Here is a 19,674-nt window from a genome sequence, read left to right on the forward strand (position 1 = left end):
AAATAAATTTAGGAGAAATTCCTGCGAGAAAAAGGGGAGGGCTGAACCCTCTATCATGCTATGTTTCTAATGCTTAGGTATAACTTTGCAAAAAAAGTGGGGGGGGGGGGGCTAAGCCCCAACTAGCCCCCCCGGTTCCGACGCCTATGTAAAGGCAGCCATTATAAGATGACAACTAATGGAGTTCGTTTTCCATGGAGAAAATAATACCTGAATCTAACTTTTCAATCTTTCAAGGTAATTTAGGAACAATAATCTTTCCTGCGAGAAAAAGGGGGAAGGCTGAACCCTCTATCATGCTATGTTTCTAATGCTTAGGTATAACTTTGCAAAAAAAGTGGGGGGGGGGGGGGGGCTAAGCCCCAACTAGCCCCCCCGGTTCCGACGCCTATGTAAAGGCAGCCATTATAAGATGACAACTAATGGAGTTCGTTTTCCATGGAGAAAATAATACCTGAATCTAACTTTTCAATCTTTCAAGGTAAATTTAGGAACAATAATCTTTCCTGCGAGAAAAAGGGGGAAGGCTGAACCCTCTATCATGCTATGTTTCTAATGCTTAGGTATAACTTTGCAAAAAAAGTGGGGGGGGGGGGCTAAGCCCCAACTAGCCCCCCCGGTTCCGACGCCTATGTAAAGGCAGCCATTATAAGATGACAACTAATGGAGTTCGTTTTCCATGGAGTGACGTTTTCGTGCAACAAGTTCCAATTGAGTTAAAACCAGTAAATACAGCTTTAATAGCTCCTAAGTTTGTTTTAAAACAGAAATTTTGTATGCAAGTTTTGGGCTGCATGCTCATTCATCGTGGAATTTATTAGGTCATATACATTCAACATGATTCAAAAATAAATTGCGTATTTTCAATTACGGAATAGTGAAAATATTTTTCTCATTTATCCGACCCGTACACAACTCACTTATTACGGAAAGAGAAAAAAAAACATGTTTGCCCCTATTAATTGAGGTTTCGCTTATAATTTAAGAGATGCTAAAATAAAATTGTGGTGCAGCAAAAATATTGTCGGGGGGGGGGGGGTGGGGGGGAGGGGGCTTATGCCTTTCTGACTTAAGAGGAGAATAGTTACATGTACAACATACATTGTAACAGAGAGAGAGAGAGAGAGAAAGAGAGAGAGAGAGAGGGGAGAGGGAAGGAGGGGATATATTTTTTTCTTATCAAAACTATGTCACTACATGTATATCATGGCAACATGCTTCGCTGTGCAAGAGAAGATACATGTAGATGTTTCACATTTGGTGATAACGAACAGTGTTCAAATTCAAAAGTATATAATTAAAAGTACCGTAATAGTGTGAAATATTATTTGAACACTGTTTGTTATCACCACATTTCATTTTTAAATTAACACCATGCTTATTTTGATATCCGCGACTGGTGGCTGTGATGGGGGGGGGGGAGAATTTATAAATATTTTCCTAATGTTTAATATTCGACTTGATTTAAATAAAAAAAAAACGCATCTAAAATGATGAATATAAAGATCTAGAGTATACCGTTTATTCACACATGTAATGTTTTTAAAAATATATATATTTATATAATTTATATATAAAATATATATTTCAAATGGATTTAATAATCTAAAGACCAAAAATACCCTTATAAAAGAATTACATAATATCTTGAACAAGGTGTCAGACTGACAATTTACAGGGTTGATTATTGGGACATTCACACCTTTTGATCTACTGAAAGTATGTATACTATACACAGATACTGCCTCGCTGATTTTCCTGTGAAGTAAAACTTCAAAGACATGTTAAAGTCCAGACTAGTTATCTTCTCTCTTTTGAAAAAAAAATCAGTATGTTGAGCAACATGGCGGATTCTTTTTATCGTTGAAAATATTGTTCCTCCCCCACAAATATGTTACATTAAAGTTTTAAAATTCAAAGAATTTAAAAGTATCTATAAATTGTAATACATAGATTTTTAAAACTTTAATGTAACATATATACTAACATTTATTTGACAATATTGATTAAATTATTTTCACTGAAAAAAAAACAACTATATATTTAGTTACTTAAACATTGATATCGAAATATATAAAAAACATTTCCTCTTTTAATTGAATAAGTTGTTGTATTTTGTATGATAATTGGATTCTGACTTTTTAATACCTGCGCGAATCGGAGGATGGGGGGGGGGGGGTTCAGAGGATAATTCAATTCAAATACATAATACAAATATCCAAAATATGTCTAAGCTCCCCCAGAGAAGAAATATCCCTGCCTTTCCCTGGAAAAATTCTTACCGCGCATTTAATTATATATGAACTTAAAGAAATAGAAACCCATTTTCTCTCTTGTAAGCAATAGGAAAGAATCCAAACAAATCCAGATTTTGGCATCAAATAAAGTAAACATTCAATTCATTGTTTAAACGTAATAATTTATAAAAACATAGGTACAGTGGGTTACAGTGGTGTACAGTGTTTGTCAGTACCCTGTACAGTAGTGTACAGTGGGGTACAGTGCTGGTCAGTGCCAGGTACAGTGGTGTACAGTGAGGTACAGTGCTGGTCAGTGGGTAGGTACTGTGCTGTCCAGTGGAGTACAGTAGAGTACAGTGACTCTGTACAGTGGTGTACAGTGGGATACAGTGTGGTACAGTAGCTCTGTACAGTGAGTGTACAGTGGATTTACAGTAAGGTACAGTGGTTATACAGTAGATGTCAGACAATGTCAGTCAATTTTTGGGAATATCAGTGGATTTTGAATTCAGTAGTGCATTATAAACATTAAAATCGAAAAAATAATTTTTGACAAAAATCGTGACCATGCCCCTTTAACATGTGTGTTTTTTACTTTTACAATAAATAAACCAAGCTTATATTAAATAGCAATATGCCTTACGTCAACTACAACAGCGCACGATATTAAATTGACGTTTAATCTCTAACAATTTCAGAAGATGTAAATAAAATATGGACATAATTATCTAAGTAATTTCTAAAAAGATAATAAAAGGTAAATATAATGGTTAATTTGTTGCACACCAGTCCTCCATAATTTGTCGTTTTGATAAAATATAATAAGGCTTTGTACGATCTGTCTATGCTTTGCTTCCAAGTGCGCTGTTACGATACCTTTATAAAAAATAATAATAAATAACCAAGGACTTCAAAGGGTCTTTGTTAAAATATATATATATTTCATTACGTACATGTATCACACTTGACTTTGTCAAAGTTGAGTAAAACCTGGCATTTGAATTTCATGAAAGCAGTATATGTGAATGCGAAAAAGCAGTTGAAATTTTTGAACAAATACTCTTTAAAGTCCTCAGTTATTTATGATTTTGTACTGTATAAACGTATCATAACAGCGCACTTGGAAGCAAAGCATAGACAGATCGTAAAAAGCCTTATTATAATTTATCAAAACGACAAATAAAGGAGGACTGGATTGCAACAAATTAACCATTATATTTACCTTTTATTATTTTTTTTAGAAATTACTTAGATAATTATGTCCCCATTTTATTTACATCTTCTGCAATTGTTAGATATTAAACGTCAATTTGATATTGTGCGCTGTTGTAGTTGACGTAAGGCATATTGCTATTTGATATAAGCCTGGTTTATTTATTGTGAAAGTAAAAAACACATATGTTAATTAATCATTACAACTTGTTTTGTCGACTCTCATCTGTAGCTGAAAACATTCTCGTTGCTTCACAACGACTTAAGCTCTACTCTTTTTCAAAATTATCGTGATCAATTTATCTTATCGTTAATTTCCACGAAATATTAAAAATTAAATGTGTTTTATCGATGTTCGTTTTATATTAGAAAAAAAGATTAAAAAGCTATAAATTTTTTACCAATTCGGTTATTACACAAACAAAATCAATTTCCGACAAATTACTCAATCCAAACCTTATCGGGTTAAAATACGATGCGTCCTCTCATATCTGATCTGATAGCAGTAAGGAATACAGAGTCACTTGTATTGTAACAATAGGGGCAGTTTTGTTTATGGGGGTTTTTCTTTTACTTTTTTCCCCAAAAGCTTACAGTTCTTCGTGATATACTGAATAAAGCTAGGAAGAAACTGACGAGCAATGTTGACTGCTGAATGAATACAAATTATATACGTTACTTTTGGAACATAGTAAACGTCTCACATTTCTATTATGCATAAACACTCAAAATAGAATATTTTTACTGACAATTGATGATAAATAGTTTTGACAAGAAAATGAAATGTACGATTGATAATCTCGAGATGGTTCCGATAACAATACTTTTCGATAATTATAATATTTCAATTACTGAACTTTCATTACTGAAATGTCAATCAACGAAAATTTAGAATGATCAAAGTTACATCAAAGAAATAAAAAACAATCTGGTCCAATTAAAGCTAAAAAAAAATAACACTTATGCCTTGTTATTAACGGCGCACTTAGCATTGCGCCAGTTTTTGACTTAATAGCCTTATTTCCTGACATTTTCTGTAGATTTACTTATTTTCAAAAAATTATTCGGTCGGGTCATACTAGTATTGTCGCTTTACTATGCTAAGCCAATCATTTAAAAACGTACGACCTCGTAATCCATATATAGTGTAAAACTGTAGTAGGATGTTACCAACATAGTAGAACATATAAACTATATATTGTAGTTTGGTGTAGCTGTAAACAAAACAAAATAAATTGGATATTGCCTAATAACTTTGTAAAAAGCAAAAAATATCAAAACTTCATCTTTGATATCTTAACAGAAAATAAATAATCAGAAAAATCGATATCAAGTATTTAAAGAAGTTTTATGCTATAATTTGTCAATGATAGATATGTAAGCTAGCACCAATTTTGTCTACGAAAATTGAGCCACCATAAAATCTATTGATTCCACACTATTTATGTAGTCTTAATACCTACTATGTTTGACGTCATATCATCCCTATATTCACACATTGTTTGTCACCAGCCCCAGTCATAGGCTTTCCCAAAAAAAATTGTTTTACTTTTTTGTCCCTATACTATATTTACGTGGTAGAATAAAACTTGTATACATCGATTTAGGTGGAAGCGTTTTTATATTACAACGATTTAACTAATAATACTCTATAGACAATAGAACCGAACTTCAACTGTTCATCTATAACTTCCTCTTATAACTCAACATCCTTTCATCTTTACAAAAAGGTCAAGATGAAAAATAATAACAATGTCGTTTTAAAATAATCAGGGTTGTGATTAGTTCGTCAGAAGCAGAAAGAAACCCAATACAAATAATTATGCCTCTTTTATCATCACTAGTATCTACAAGCTAACTCGTGAGTAGATAGGAAACATCTCAAGGATGTCAAACTGAAAAAAGCCCGTCTGTATATGTTTTAACAGTGCCGAAATATTATATTCAAGTTTATCGAGATATATTTTAATATCATACTTAAAATTTGAGTAGAAAGATCATACTAAGGATGTATAGGGAAAAAATCATCATTAAATGAAAAAGAAGTTGTTTTTACTTATAACCTGTATGTAAAGATTTATAATAATAAGTGAAATGGTTTTCTTGCTTTGACATTAGTCCTGCATGAAACCGAATTTACATAAGCAATAAAAGCGAAACAAGGGACCATCGATTTTGCATAATAAATTTTTAAAACATATTGATATGAATAGGGCAAATGTTTACTGATTGGTTGATCCTGAAGAATGAATGTCTGAACTGCTGTATAAATTCTAAGTTCATGTCAAATACATTATCAATATATGAGTAACTGTAGATGACAAGGACGTAAAATGAAATTCTTGGCAGTGATTTTATGTATTCAGTATTTTACATTGATATATTCTTCTGGACAATATTTACTTTCCTCTTCGTACTTCATTAAACAAGGGCATGTTTCCGAAACCACGGATCTAGGTGTTTTCGCGGTTCACAAACTCGAAATTCCGTCTCTTGTAGAGTGTGCATTGCAGTGTGGAATGAACTTCCTTTGTAACGCTTTTGACCTTTGCTTTCTTAACGGTTTGTACACTTGTCGATTCCGCAGTGGACACGCAAACCTTACAAACGCCACTACACAATGTGAACTTTTTGAAAACACAACTGTAAGTACAGTTTTTTTTACGAACTTTAAACCTTGTAACAAAGTTTTTTTTAAATATAAAACGAGCAGAATCCTGCTTCAAAATTTGACTGAATAATTTTTCTTTCAGTGTAAAGTTTCTAAATAAACCATTTTTGGTCATTTAAGAATATTCATTGACAAATGAATCTAACTTTAAGAAAAAGAAATTCAATGAATATTCAGTAGGATTTACAGTCTTATTTTCTTATCATAAATTAAAATTAAGTCTATTCCCTATTTTTAAGAAGAAAAATGATAAAAAGACTTAACACTTAAAATCGAAATTGAAAACATTTTTTCTTTAATATCTAAATATAATTGTATTGATTTTTAATACCTTACTCACAAGTTTTAAGATCAATTCCATGCAAGAAAAAAAATTCGATGGCCACGCATAGTTACAGATTTTCTTCATACATGACAATTTGATAGACTTTGGTGAGTAAAAAGCCTAACACCATTTGTTTGTTGCTATGTTGTCTCGTTGCCATGGTAACCAAGGGTAAAAATGTAAATATGGCATTTTATTTCTTATTTGAGAACATATTGTGAGTAATGTGCAGAACTTGGCGTTTCCAGGGTAGAACATATTATTAAAAATAGTTGTCATTTTTCATAAGAAAGAAAAAAAATCATGGAGAAACGTATATTTTTAGAGCGTTTTCATGGTCTAAACAGAAAGAACTATATATGATATTAGTCAAATTTAGCCCCCAAAATTCGCTATTTTTAAAATGCTTCAGGTACATTAACTTATTGTGTTATTTTATAAAAGAGTTGACATGAAATATGTTTTTCACCCATTTATTTGATTTATATGCACTCACTGGCAGTATTTGACGTAAGAAGTGACGCTATTTTTATAATTAAATCAAAATCAACCAAAAATTGACATTTTTCTTATCTTTTTTTCGAATGGGAAATATAGAGCGACTCTTTGAACAAGAACGAAGTTTTTGTCACTTGTAAGTATTGGAAAGATACATCTTTGGTGAAAATATTTTGTTTGTTCAATTAGTCGCTCACTGTTTCCTTAAAGAAAAACTGCCTCAAAACAAGCCGTTTTATGCTAAAAATGAGAAAATGGCGGGAAAAGGTAAACTTTATGATGTCATATTTTTTAATTGTGGGCACTAAAATCAAAATGAAAATTCTGATGAAACTTCAAATGTATATTTGTACAAATTAAACAAAGAATTACAGTAAAATGACAATGTTCATTTTAGGGGGCCAGTTTAGGCTCAAACCATATATAGTCCTTTAAAAATCTGTTTTCTTCATTAAATTTGAGTAAAAAGTGCAAATCTTTGATTGTTTGGTAAACACTATTATGATTGTGGCGTAAATTGAATTTGAATATGAAGATTGAGAACCGTTGCTATGGTAACAAGCCTAAAAATAAGGAAAATTATAATTGTTTTAGGCATCTTTGAATGGACTTTATTCACTTATAATGAATAAATATATAAAATCAAAAGGTGAGAAAAAAAAATAAAGTATGTCCTTCACTTTAATGACACTTGAAAAAAATCTGAAATATTCTAATAATAACTGCCGTTGCTATGAACTTTCAAAAATTAGGAATTTCTGTGTGATTTTTTAAGCAACGTAATTTTCCATAGCAACGACACTTATCTGTTGCATAACAAAGCTTTCTGTGGTATATAATGAAAATTTAGATACATTTTTACAAGTTCCAACTAAAACAATTGCAAAAAAATTTATAAAATCAGGAATTAAAGTATATCAAAATCATCCTCAATTTCTTAGTTTTTCCTATCTTTTGGCCTTGTTGCCAGGCCTTGTTGCCATAGCAATGGATGTCAATTTTCATAATAAAATATATATAGCTTGGACACTGATATGGATGTAAATATTTAACAGTTTCCCATTTCGACTTATTAAAAAACCACACAAAACTGATTTCAAAAATTTGTTACGGTTTTAATAGTTACATTTTCAAAGTATTGGTTTCTCCATCATTTCTGATATATTTAAATAATTGAAAAATAGGACAAAGGCTGTTTTATGTCTTCGATAGTTTACATTAGTGGGCAGAACCTTTTAATATGGCTTCAAAGTAGGTAAGTTTTGCTATTTTCCATCTTAAGCCTCGATTTCTTATGGCAACAGTTACCCCTGGCAACTAACTTTTAGTGGGTTTTTTGCGTTTTACACTTAGGTGTGTCCATGAATGAAATATAAGGAAACTTGGTGACTATGCATGGCCAACCCTTTTATAAATCTTTGATTCTCACATAGAATTGATCTTAAAGGGAAAAACAAACTGGTTTAGTTTGATATCCTTGCCAAACCTTGTTCGAAAGGGGGGAGGGGGTAACAGAAAAAAACGGAAACGATATCTCATGTAAGTTTCTTTATAATTTAAAAGAAAATGTTACCAAATACAGTATGTTACATTATAAAGATTATAACGAGTGATAAATTATAAATTAAATAGTTTTAAATGTCATCCAAATGGGGATAAATAAGTGTCTTTCTTTTCTTCTTGATATAAAACATACAAATCATATTTAATGTCACAACCGCCATTGAAATGTAATCCATAGTAAAACAAATATGCTCTGTATAGAGATTTTTTCGTTCTAGTGTTAAATTAGGGAAAAACTACAGTACCGATCAGACCCAACCTAACAAAAAGTAAACCCTTACTAAACCCTGGGTTTACTTTCTGGGTTTAGTCTGGGTTTGCTAGAATGGACCCAGAGTAAACCCCAAGTAAATCCAGTGTGGACACAGAGAGTAAACCCCGATCAGATCTGACCTCTTGTATCAGAACATACAAGGGCTCAGAATCACAGACAGTAGGATGATAAGATAAAATACAGGTCTGCTTCACACTTCAGTGCGTATAGGTGACCTCAAAAGCATTTCTCAAGTAAACCCAAAGTAAACCCCGAGTGGACCCAAATTTTCAAAAAGTTAACCTAAAGTAAACCCAGAAAGTAAACCCGGGGTTTAGTTGGGGTTTACTTTGGTGTTAGGTTGGGTCTGATCGGTACTGTATATTCAGTTTAAAAGGAGATGGTCACGATTTTGGTCAAAATTCATTTTTTTTTTCGATTTTAATGTTTACAATGCTCCAGTATGCATTTTTAAGAGGCAACCAAAATTTGAGTGTCATTTGTTGAGTTATAAGCGAGTTACAGAGCTTACAGTTCTTCCCTATGTAAACAAAGCTTTTGTTTACATTTTGAAGTTGACGTAAATATTCAAGATTTTGTCCTGAAATGAATGTATTAATCGTTAGGAACTGTTTATTTCTGCTTAAAATATTTAAGACGATAGACAAATCAGCTTGAACAATATTTGTGGTGGTATATTGAATTTATGTAAACAAAAAACAGGGCACGAGCCTTGTTTACATGATGAAGAATAGTGAGCCCTGTATCTTGCTTAAAACTTATCGACTGGCACCCAAATTTCATTTGATCGTTAGAAAGGCATTCCTAAAGCATTGTAACAAATTAAAACAGAAATATACTTGACGTATTCTACTCAAAATATTCAAAAATGTTCTTATTTTAATATAAATTTCATGGCAATGTATCGTATGTTGGTGTCTGAACTACAACTAAACTTAGTGATTTAAACTTATCACGAACACTGGAAAGCGGAGCATCCCCTCGCAAAATGAAATATTGTGGAGAGGGGGGATGCATTATTTAGGATAAATTATTGATGTAATTAAAGAGACCATATATTTACACTGTATCTTCTTTTAAAAAAACTCTTTAAATTATTTTGTTTATTCCTATCCCCATGCCAATCCGGATTGTATGTATGGAAGAGGAGAGGGTCAATAACGTGATTGTACAAATTCTCCCATTACTAGCGAAAACACACAATAAATGCTTTTATTCGGTTTATTCAATGACATACATTAGGCATTCAGAGAATGAGTTAGGCTAATTTAAGTTCCATTATGAATATGAAAGATAGCTAAGATATAGCGATTTGTAGTATGTCTTATGGAAACATTCGAGTTAGTATGTCCGAATTTGTACTCCAGTTTATGTAGTAGAGTGAAATTTTTTAGGTTTTTAATATTTTGATTTCAGAATATTGATTTCTTCATTATTATTGACATGTTCAAATCAATTTGTTACTTTTCAGGAATTTTACTATTGCAGGCTTCGATTTATTAATTATATAACAGAAAATGATTTCAATGGTGAATAAATCAATTATTTAGTCGAATTATTTAAATTGATATTTTGTGTTTGTTTTTATTTACATTGGTTACTCTTCATTAGAGTACACCTGTAGACTCTATTTATAGCATTAATTGAGTGGTCACTTAGATCTGGTTATGTGAGTATAGGAGTACTTGTATTTGTTCATTCTGATTCCTAAATTTCATGCCGAGAGGCTAGCTATGCGGTTTTAACTGCCATATTCGAATTTTGCAGTTGCTCTATATTTTATGCACATTTGAAGTATTTTCCTGCATCTAGAAGGTTAGTCCTTTTAGTGTATTACAGTGTAATTGGGTTAACAATTTGTTTAATTATTTATTTATCTATTTCCTTATTTTTCCCACTTTGAATGAATGTTGGAATGTTGGAGATTGAATGAGAAGAGAGTGCATGGCCTATGTGAGTTTGTATTTGTATGAATGCAGTCAATAATTAAAGTAATCTTCAAATTAAGTCTATCATGTGTAAATAATTGTGTTTTTCTAAATAGGTTTAAAAACTAGGGGAAAGATTGTGAGTGCATTATAATTATAAAGAGGTATAGCGCCTTTTCCCATTATTTCGCCTACACATGTGTTTGGACGGAAAATACCTGTTACAAAAAATAGTGTCAGGTATCTAGCTGTCGCAACATGATTTTTTGAAACCGGGATAAACGGTAATGATTTTATAATGGTGTCTGTAACAACTGATTTTTCATAAATTCGGGAAACTTTGTATAACAGTAGTTGACATTCTGAACCGTGATAAGTTCAAGCAAAGTGAAATGGATCTAAGTGTAAGTAGAGTACATGTACAGTGTTAATGAAGAGAACTGTTTTTATGTGGTGTACTCATAATGAGTTAAACAGGATAATCTCTTTTTAAAAAACCAGAAGATTAGATACGTGTAACTTAATCTCTCTATTCTGTTCATGTTTCAATTGAACAGTTTAAGTGAAAAAAAAAATACTACTTAGTGGATTCGATCCAGCGATCACAAAATCAAAAAAAGATCTCCGCCTTACCACTAGGCCACGCATCTAACATTTTCAACAAATGCATTTTCAATATAAAAGGCTATAAACATGAACAAAGACCACGTTAAACCAAACCTAATTCAATGTAAACGTGTACTACAATATCTGTAGAACATAATTTTAATCGGATGTCTTTGGTTTAGAGTGGTTCAAATAATCAAATGTCCAATCTTTTATCGTATACTAACTACTTTCCTATATCTCCATAACAAAACCTGAATATTGTAATGATGTCATGTAAGATAATTAAGACTCTTAGAGCATGGTGATTGTGCAATTTGCGTTTCTTTGAATATATTTAAACTAAATATTGTATAATGTTGAAAAATGCCTGATGTTTGCAAAAGGCTATACTTGAGGCCAAATCGTATATTAAGTGCGCTATACCTCTTCTACAGTTTTATAATGCTTAAATATAAATATCCATACATTTCAAAATCATATTTTTTTCACATTTAGTTTTGACATACACTTAAATTCCACGACCTACATGAAACTGGTAGAAATTTGCATGACCTTCGCACCTCATGGGAGGTATGACATGTTATTATATGTATATATGATATGTCTGTTTATATGAATATATTTTCTTCCCATTGTTGAAAAATATATCTAAAACGGCCAGAACTATTCCTACATTTGAAATAATGTTAACCAAAGAATTCGAGTTTATATGCATAACTTGGATATATGTTTTGTTCAAGTAGTTCAATTGATTTGCACGAGTCATTTGTTATTTAAGGGGTATGTCTACACCAAATAAGTGTAGGAGATTTTTGTTGCATGCAGTTGTTACTAACAATAGGCAAAGTATCCAACAATAATAGACCTCAAAGTACAATACTCTTTTTTTTATTGAGAATTTTTAAATTATCAGTCTGCTTCCAGATAACCCCTTTATGTCAAATTTTTAAACATTTCTGTTTTAAAACTCTATTGAAAGTGAAATGTTATAAAGTTTGAAAATGAAAAACAAAATAATCATGAATGAAGTTAGCATGATTTTTATTGGAATCCACATTATGAAACTAAAATATTTAAAAATCCTTTTACGGCAAACTGCTGGATGAAATCCCACAAAATTCTGAAAATAGACACAATATCCGTTGGTTAATGAGATGAAAAAAAAAGAAATTGAATGAAATTGAAAAATTAAAAGAAATACTGAATTATTTCAAAAATCTTGGTTTGAAAGATCCTGTTTAAGAGTTGTCTTTCTTGGTTTTACTTGGTCTCAAATATCTTGGGACCAATTTTCTAATTTAAAAAAAAAAATCACGATGAAATATGTATATTAGAAGTATATGCTAAAATGTAGTAATAAGGTTAGTAGGCATAAGTGCTTATGATAATGTTTGAATCTGAAAAATTATATTTTTGATGAATGCATTATATTTATATTTAACTCTTTATAACAAAATGTTAGTAGTTACATTGCCTTTTACTTTTTTATATACAATGCAAATTATAAAGAACCATATGCATATTTTATACATACATTAGATGTCCCTAGTGATACACATGTACATGTGGTAATTAAAAACATGCTCTTTTCAAAGATTGTCGTTCCCTCATTCGGCTTGCAAATCCGGCTTCCACTGCTATTGCTAGCCTACCTAGCTATATCTATTTAAATTAAAATACATTAGTTAAGATTCAAACTTTCAATGCAAGTCTTATACTGCAAATGTTTTAAATTTGGGAAGTTGGAATCAATTAATACAAGAAATGGTACTACGGAACTTTAGTTTTATATTAATCATGCATATAGGGTTCAAGTGAAAATTATCTGCTCACCTTTATCGATAAGCCGTCACATATTTAGGATCGTCTGTTGCAGATGACATTACAAATATGTATCGCCATTAGCAGGGGAACAGTATATTATTTCAATTTCACGTTTTCTCTACCTAACAGCTGATAATCAATGTTAGTTGAAAGCTTTTATCACGAAGGGAATGACATATTTTCTGAGCGTTTTGGTGATTTCATTCTTATCTTATCTCCCTCATTAGAAGGTGTATAGCTATTTTGTACCACGACATAATGCTATCAATCCGGAACAAAATGGCGTTTCAAACGAATGTCAGACATATTGTGACAATGTAGCCTTCCACCTTAAAATTTATTCGGTTTGTGTGAAACAGAAACTTTATTTGAGTTAAGCATATTTATAATAAGCTAATAAGAAAGTCAAGTGTTAATTGGAATTTGCGTTTAAACTTTAGAAAATTGTTTGGTTTAATTTTATCATAAATTCAATACAAGGTCATGCATGCAGAATTTGCATCAAGAGTTATCGTTCTTGTATTTACTGTATTTTAGTATATTCCAGGGGAGTTTTATTCTGTTATTTTGATGTCATGCAGAAATAAACCCACAATACAACAACGAATGGGTTTCCTGTCATTATTCCACTCGATTTCATTTATTTAACAGAGTAACATACCTACATTGATAAACATGAAATTAATCCACGGTTAATAATTTTGACGAACTTTGTCAAAGTGTCTTTTGAATTATAAACCTGTTCTTTTCTTTAGTAATTCGGGAAAAATAATCCAAAATCCGACTCAAACGGCTGCTTGTTTTGAATCAATTGGGATAAACTTAATATTCTACTCTGACTTCCTTTTTTTTTTCTTTGGACATCTTTCGAACTCCCCATTTCTATAAAGCGTTTGTTTCTTACCTTTACAAGGCCTAAATCCAACAAAATATAAAGTTGTTGATTTGAAGTGTTATCTTTCGTGAAGCGGAAATGATTAATGTCAAGTTGTACATAAAAACTTATTTTAAGTGTTAATTTTAACGATATTTTAATAAATACTTCACATAAGTTTTGATTTGTGTTACATTGTTTCTTGTCTAAGTTACATTAGTATAGTAGTAAAATTTTGAAATTAAGCCACTTAGTTCCATTTCACTTGTTAATAACTTCTGCTTAATATATATCCCTTAATATGGTCGCCATATCATCAATTAATATTATATACAATATAATATTTTATTTGTCATGAACTCATTCGTTCATATTGTTATGTTCTTCTGTAAAATATTATGTTTTTTTCTTATTTGTAGAACAAAAACTGCCACAATGGAGCACTCTTAGGAGCTCAAGGACCGTGTGAGATCAGTAAGTTGATGTCACAAGGTAACGGCATCATAATAAAACTATGTGTCTGTATTCTTTATGGTGAAGATATATTTCAACGAAATAAAAAGTACGTGTCTGTATTTTATAAGGTTAAGATATATCTTTACACAATAATAAACTTTATTATACCTCAATATGATTATTTTATATAACGCAAAACGTCATGTCTCCCGGGGAAAAAATATCATGTCACACCTCTTCGGAAATCTCGGGTTTTTTCATCCCAAAGATATGAAAAAGCCAATATGAGCATACGATGTTAACAAATATGGTAAAAATCAAAAATATTTAATCTATTGTTTAAATTCTCTGTACGCTACAAAAATCAATTTTACTATTTTTGATTTGAATCTGTGAGAAAAAAGATAGACAATCAGAAAACAAAAACAAAAATCACATTGTTTGATTTCGACAAGTCGAAAAATTATCAAAAATCGACGTATGTTGTATTATCATTTTTTGTTTGGTATAATAAAACTGTTATTGCATGAATGTTCTGGAAATATAAAGATTTATTCACCCTGAAAAATTATATTTCCCTCTGGAAATTTTTTTTTTCATTGGGTACACCTTGCCAGTTTAGTGATTGTCATATTTGTCTATGTTTGATTGTCTTTCTGTCAATATACGAGGGTCAATCAAAAAATACGAAGACAATGTGGCTGTCTATCATATAATTTTCATGAAAGTCATACTTAACAAATTAATCTGTGCACAAACACTTATGTAATTGATAATCGAAGTTTTAGTCCATTTGATGAAACGGTATTTTTGTTACCCCTTTTTAAAAACAACATGTTTTGTCACCATGGCGCACGGTAACGTTCAAAACATGACGACAAGCTTAAAAATGCACAGTTTATAGATATACCCTATCTTTATATCACGCTTAGTCTCTTGTGTCTTTCCCCTTACAATTTAAAATTGCACTGAACCACTTAACATATTATTTGCTAACATTTGTTCGAGAATCATAAGTGAGTTCTTCAAAGTTTTTATTTTCTAACCGTGTATCTCGTAGTTTACAGTAAGGAGAACCCTGAACGTCGGTTGACGCTACTTATTTTTTGACCCAATACTTACAGATATTTTACTCTCTTTCGGACTTTTTTATATTCAAAATACAATCACCACCACACCCACAAAATGTATTACAGTTAAACACAAACTTGCAAATAATTGTTGACTTATTTTTTGCACCATTTAGCATTTTCACAGCTTATGTCGGCCTTTTTCTTGGTTAAATTCATTTTGTTTGTACCTCTCGATGCGCCGTGACGTCCGGCGACGTCGATGTTTTTAGTCAATTCTAAAGAGGCCTATCTGTCTTTAGTTACTAATATTTCTCCGACAAAACAATATATCCCATCATTATTTGGAACATAGAATACCAAGACAAAACTTAATTTGAGGTTTTAATATTATTTGGTTCTAAGCCCAACTTATAGAGATATTACTTTCAACATTATATAGTTTGTTGTTGACATAACACAAATTTTGACCGTGCGCCGTGACCTCATTTTTGCAGGATTAGATTCTAAATAATTCTTAGAGATAAAAGAATTTATTAACTTTTTTTCTTGCAAATTGTTTGAAACTATTGCTAAATTATGTCTTCCAAATTTATTAATGATATGACGTTAAGTAACATAGCTATGACAAAAGTCTTCGAATTTTTGATTGACCCTCGTATATGCATTGCTCTTCTGTTTCTGTCTTTCTTTCCGACCCTCTTAATTTAAGATGATGTTTATCAACTCTTTGATTGTTATTTCTGTGTATTTGCCTTCCTCTCTTATGTTTGACTTTATGTTTGTCACTAAAAATCTTTTTCAAGTTGTTTTGTCTATCATCTTTTTCATTTTAGGCACATATTAACAGATCCCAACGTTTACGACATTCACTTAAAGCTGACATGAATTCATAAATACGCATTAGTTCCCTTTTATCTCCGACTACCGCCATATTAGTTGTCGATTTCTATTGTTCTGCTCATCGCTACACACCCCCTATATAAGGCCGAGAGTGCTATTCATGCTTCATCGCATTCAGGTATTTTATACACCCGAACACGTTACCTTGGATGAAAAGACGTGTAGAAACGTGTTTTGAACAAAACGAGACAGATTAAAATCCAGCCACACATACTTCAAAAATCCTCAATAATTGTAGAACGTTTTCCTTTGTATGTTATAACATCACACATCGCAAACCACACACTGTGGCAGATCGAGCAATGTCAGTGATCGCATGGATTTTATTAGAAACGGAGCGTTTTTCTAGAAACCGATGGAATAAATGTTAGATTGTTACTTTCTTGGATTTACTATCATTTAGCTACTGTGTTGGATGTAGTGCCGCCGGGGTTTTCAAAAAGATGCAGACGTTATGCACTCTGTATGAACGACACACGTGTTTGATAAGCATGCGAAGTAAGGCAGCACTATCTGTGCAAAATAATACGGATACCTTGGAAATTCTTTCAAAGAATAAATATATTTTGTATTTCATTGATTGTTGTTTCCTTTATTCTTTATTACGAACATTTTACTACAATGTGTAGTTCATGCATTTAGAAGTCCGTGCAACCTGAATGCCTCGATCAGAAAGCAACCGACCGTTACTTTCTCAACCGGTATATATACCCCAGTGACAGTAGAGGAGCGAGCGAAACTAAAATGGCGACCAAATGCTTTTATGAATTCATGTCAGCTTTAAGGTCTAAAATTGGAATTATCACTTCAACATTCATAATGTAAACAAATGTCTTGTTTACAAAGCAAAGAATTGTTAGCTCTGTAACTAGCTAATAGGTCAATAAATTGCACTTAAATTTTGGTTGCCTATTAAAGATGCCTTACTGAAGCATTGTAAACATTAAAATCAGAAAAATAATTGTTGACCAAAATTGTGACCATGCACCTTTAACATTTGCCCATTTATTACTTCATAATGAAAATTACTTAGGCCGTTTCCATTAAAATGTGACATGATGCATCATAAATTAAAAATTTTATGACTCTTTGCTAAGATTGCACATGGGCAGGACCAAATTTTGACCATTTTTTAAAATATTTAAATTTTTCTCTGCGTATCTGAGAAATTCTACTAAAATAATAATGCATTCATATTTCAACCAAAATTGTAAATTCCATGTGTTTAAGGGTTTTAAAGGTCGATGCAAAAAGCTAGTTTAGTACCGTTGCATATAATGATAAAAATCCTTTTTCACGTGCTGGCACTGAATAGAAACTGACTGTTTATCAAGAAAAACTATAAGGTTTTTTACTTAAATTATAACATTTTATGACATCTGGGTACAGGGTTACTAATCCAGGTCAGGGGCATATGGTGATATTGATATGGTGATTTGAATAATTTTATACACACATGTATTAAATGTTCAAAAAGTCGTTCTATTTCTTGTGCTGACACTAACTAGAAACTGACAACATATCACGAAAGACTATACAGCAATCATGACAATTATAAATTTGATTACCCTCGGGATAGGGATTCTAATTCCGGGGCAGGGCTAATATGAAGCTAAGGTTAATGTAAACAATGCTTATTCTTTTACATAAAGTTTGCTGACCCTAAGTAGAATTATACTTTATTACTAGACACGATCTCGTTGCGAGCAACGAGGAGGTCTTCCGTTCGATTTTTAGAATGAAATAAGACATCATCGACTTTGATTTTTGACAACAAAACATGCTATGGAAAAAGGAGTGAAGAACTAATGCTTTATTGTATCGCTTTTTATAAGTTCTCTTGCTTTTTAAAATACTTGCATTTCTTAAAATTAAGATAAAAAAGATCAAACTTGTTTACCTCTGGTCCCTAAAAACCCTAATTGGGTAACGCAAGAGAAAATCATTATATTGTTAGGATATATAAACGTATTATACCTAATCTAGCTTTAATAACCTTTCACAAAATGGCTTTTATTTAAGGGCTATAGATAAAAGATTTTAGAGCTCTTTGATCCCCTAATTTAAGGAGCCAGTCCCTTTTTCTTGGATTGAAATGAAAGGACATTTAATTCTGAAAACATTTTTCAACAAGTGTATAGAAATTTGTTACCGTTCTGGAGATATATGAGAAAGAAGGTTTTAAGGGCCCATCCCTTATCTCCTTATAGGGGCCGTTTGACGAAATTTTGAAGGTTGCATTTTGTTTAGAACATCATTTTGAACAACTTTTCTTCTGTACTGCATTACAAGATATTTTTCCTTTCTGAGATATGGATGATCAAAGTTTTGGACTTTTGGCCCCTAAAAACCCTTAACTACGTAACACATTATAACATCATAACATTGCTTGAATATATAACTGTAGGATAAACACATTAGCTTCTATAACATTTCACAAAATATCTCTCAATAAAGGGTTAAAGATAAAAGACTTTAGAGCCTTTTGGTCCCCTAATTTTAAGGACCAGCCCCTTTTTCTTGATATCGAACGAAAGGTTATTTAATTCTCAACAAATTTTGTTCAATAAGTGTATAGAAATTTGTTACCGTTCTGGAGATATATGAGAAAGAAGGTTTTAAGGGCCCATCCCTTATCTCCTTATAGGGGCCGTTTGACGAAATTTTGAAGGTTGCATTTTGGTTAGAACATCATTTTGAACAATTTTTCTTCTGTACTGCATTACAAGATATTTTTCCTTTCTGAGATATGGATGTTCAAAGTTTTAGACTTTTGGCCCCTAAAATCCCTTAATTACGTAACACATGATAACATCATTACATTGCTTGAATACATAACTGTAGGATAAACACATTTGCTTCTATAACATTTCACAAAATATCTCTCAGTAAAGGGCTACAGATTAAAGACTTTAGAGCCCTTTGGTCCCCTAATTATTGAGACCAGCCCCTTTTTCTTGATATCAAATGAAAGGCTATTTAATTCTAAACAAGTTTTGTTCAACAAGTGTTTAGAAATTCGTTACCGTTTTGGAGATATATGAGAAAGAAGGTTTTAGGGGCCGATCCCTTATCTCCTTATAGGGGCCGTTTATCAAAATTTAGAAGGTTGCATATTGTTAAAAATATTAATTTGAACAACTTTTGTTCTGTATTGCATTACAAAATATTTTTCCTTTCTGAGATATGGGTGATCGAAATTTTGGAATTTTTGGCCCCTAAATACC

The sequence above is a fragment of the Magallana gigas genome, chromosome 1, assembly GCF_963853765.1.
Source record: "Magallana gigas chromosome 1, xbMagGiga1.1, whole genome shotgun sequence".
Classification (NCBI taxonomy): Eukaryota; Metazoa; Mollusca; class Bivalvia; order Ostreida; family Ostreidae; genus Magallana; species Magallana gigas.